This window comes from Dryobates pubescens, chromosome 3, assembly GCF_014839835.1.
Source record: "Dryobates pubescens isolate bDryPub1 chromosome 3, bDryPub1.pri, whole genome shotgun sequence".
NCBI lineage: Eukaryota > Metazoa > Chordata > Aves > Piciformes > Picidae > Dryobates > Dryobates pubescens.
Window position 1 is genome coordinate 32,594,709 of NC_071614.1, and position 3,814 is coordinate 32,598,522.

Below are 3,814 nucleotides of genomic sequence, written 5' to 3' on the forward strand. Positions count from 1 at the left end.
GATGGTTGCTGCCCTTTACCACAAAGGGGATTGCATTTGTTTAATGCATAGTGATACTAAGTTTGAAAGGAGTCTCTTCTGTAAAGTTTGTATGTTTGGGTCTCCTCTCCAACAAGAATCACACTTGGGGGGCTCTGAGAGTTAACTCTGCAGTGAATATAAACCACCATGTACCAGGCAGGATGAAAGGTTTTATCTAAATTATTGCTCTCATACTACGTTTGTGAATTTTCTAATTTCTAAGCCTGTATATACCTTTAAAGACAGGAATCTTGTCTTAAGAAGAGGACTATATGAGAGAACCTGCAAAGTATTTATAGCACACACTACAAAACTTTATGTAAAGTATGATGGAATCATGAAGATTTATAGCTGAGGCCAGTATCAAATACTGCTGCCAGGTGGTACAGCTGTACACTGGATCCCAGGGCTTTGGGATGAACCAGGATGGGAAACTACTGCCCACATTTATAGGCATATGTGATGGATTGGTATGAGCAGGTGATGATGAGTGAAGACAATAAACAAGTATCAATCAATTGTATTTATACTGAAAGCAATTTCTTCTTACTCGAAGATGTAGCTATAACAGTAGAACTACAACAGTGTTAGAATGAAGAAATATTTGAAAATCTGGAGTCTCCTTGTACTTCACAGCCAGTGGAAACTTGAAAATCAGACCTTAGCACATTATTTTAACTAAAATTTGCCATTGGACAGACATTTGTTGTAACTCACATTTAGAAGCAACTTGTGCAATATTGACATACTGTAGAACAGTCCACCCACAACAAGTTAGAGTAGGCTTTACACAAAGTGTAAAGCACTAGTCCCTTTCCCTACCCCAGACACAAAGTGCTTTCTGCTGATGTCACCTCCTTCACCTGCTCTGTTGCCAGCAGCTGGTAGGAAACTCAGTGCGCTATGGGGAGGGCAGAGCCATGGAAGTGATGAAGGTCTGGCTGGGACTCACCGAAGAGGGGGGATGGTCAAGTTCTGCCCATCCCTTACATACAGCTCTAAGAAGCTCTACCAGCTATCAATACTGGTGAATTCACAATGAGAAGAACTTCCCTGAAGCTTTTGGTCCTCTACAGCTAACAAGAGTCAATGTGATTGGGAAGACCTAAGGCTGACAAGCAGACTCACACATGGACCATGTTATTTCTTGAGTTCTTGCTTGTTAGAAAATGAGGATAAAACATGTGATAAAACCTACACAAAATCTAGGATAACCTGAATAAACCTACACTCTTACATTCAAAATAATTTACACACTTTCCAAGTTCTTTCCAGCTTTTCCTTTGGGACAAATAGTGCTAATGCTCCCACAGCTTCTTCTAGGATCACTCCTGCCTTTTTCCCACCTCCTTGCAGGGTAAATAATGGTGCACACTGGTAGTACTACTAAGCCCTCCAGCCAGACTCTGTGTCTACAGTTCCATGGAATCCATAGCCATGGCCCACACCCTTTTATTCCATGAAGCCTGAGTTGCAGATCCTGTTTTGCTCTGGCTGAATAAGTGAATGAAGCAGATTCGTATCCTTGAATGATGTCATTGCTGATTAGAAAGCCCACAAGAGACAGGACAAGCACTTTGCTTGAGAATAACTGCTGTGACAGCTTTTCTCTGAGGACATCCCAAACATAGGGCTGAAACTGTCAAAGCTACTTTTGCTTCACTGCTTAGACACCGAGCTGTGCCCTTCAATCTCTTCCCTGTAGCCAAGCACTACAAGCAATGCTGACAACACCTGGTGGCACCAAAAGATCATCTGTAGGTTACATAGATCTTTTGCAGAAACTGAGTGTGATGTCTGCATTCCCTATGACCCAGGTCTCCAATCTCCATTACTTCAGTCTGTTCACTGTTGCTTCCAGTTAAGACTGTGCAGTAAACTAGGTGGGTAAGCAAGCAATGTATCGGCAGCTGCACACCCATGCTAAGTTTGCAGTTCTGTCACCCAACTCCATAATGAACAGACCTGGGGCACACAAGCAAGACTGAAGTTCTGTACTGAAATCCTGTGGGTGGAGAAAGGGATTTGTCATCATCCCAGAACAGAATTACTAATCCTCATGCAAGTGGTGCATGTTCACTAAAGGAAAACTGGAAACACAGTTCTTTGCTTTTGCAAAAATGAATGCCCTAAATGCAAGTTTGAGCAGGAAAGAGAAACCTACACATGCTCTGGCCAGGTGCAAAATACACCAGGGTTTTTGTTACTGTTTCTGTTTGCACACAAAGCAGTGTTTTTCCTTTGTACAACACAAGCATCAAAAATAATAATAATCGGATTTACAGTTTAAGAAACAAACAAACAAACAAACAACTCTAGAGAAACTCCAGATGTCAGGACAGGCTTATCATAGCCTTGCTCCTGAAGAGTCAGAGTTAGAGGACCTTCCTAGAAATTACCTGGTATTCAAAGGTACAGTCCAAAGTCTCAGGCTAGAAACTATACTTAGTCAATGCTTCTGGGAAACTCCAGTCCAGGCCAATTCAAAGAGCCTAAATGCAGGTTTTAAGAGCCTCAGAAACTCAAGCTTTCAATATGCTGCTCCCTTAACTGTGGTAGTCTGCCTTTCCTTTATTAGACATGATGTTTAAGAGAGCCAGGAGAGACACTGCTAGCTACATGTGTTTGGAGTAAGTGGTGATGGCAGTTTGCAGTGTTATTCTCTAAAGATAGCAAAATTAAAAGCAAGATAGCACTTAACTAAGATTTGCCTGGTTTGTCTCTGCCTTTTCTGTCCCACACATTAACTACCAAGCTGCACCCCGTAATTCTCTTCATCTTTATGAATCTCTTCTTTCATTCTGTAAACCTGTGCAATTATGAACTGGCCAACTTGGGTGGCAGACTCCCTTGACCTGAATGGGAGTCCCCTGATCCTGTTGGCAGAAGGTAATCTCATTGATAACTATATTTTGCCTGTGGTGATGTCCAGCGAGGTAGTCAGACATGTTGTAGGAAAAGCTGGTATGTTTTTGATGTCATCGCAAATGCAAAGAAATAAAAGGACAGAGTAATAATTTCCTGATAATACCTTAATTAAATGGATGGTTCGGCCCTACCTGCAAGACTAGTGTGAGCACCAGGATGAATCCAAGTGTAAAAACAACTGGAAACCAGCTTCATGTGTACAATGAACTGCCATAAGAGTGCACACTCCCTTGGCTGGCATCCCTTGGAACGGGATTCTGATAAACACAAGGGTAGCTTTTTCCTCTGTGATTATTTACCATTTGCATCCTGAAATCCCATTCTGGTGTGAGACAAGCAGAAACTGTTTTGTAACAAAGTTTTGAGTGTGGCAATTGTTAGAGCCCTTGAAAACAGCCATTAGAGGACATACTAAATTGGTTGCTTCCTGCCATATGCACTAAGCTCTAGGGTGTTAACATCTTATCAAACACCCACCAGTATCACAGATCCAGTCTTCAGGTTTGTATATTCCCACCCCTCTCCTTGACTTGTGATTTTCAGAGAGGAATTTAATGGTAGCAGCTGTAGGTCCAATCTCATAACTGATTATTTGCTGCAGTTTCATTCAGAATCTGCTGAAATCGAGTTTTATAGATGTTTAACAAAACTGTCGTTATGCCCAAAGAATGGATTTACACTTGAACAGTTGTAAACCTTATGTGATGAGGCCTTCTAAGATGACAACTAGCTTTAATGTGACATTATTTCCTTTCTAGAGTACTGGCCAATAATCTGTGTCACTAGTTTACTGTGAATTACATGTAATAGCTAATCAGCTCCATGGAAAATGAGCACAGATGTATTGACTTACATAACTATGGGC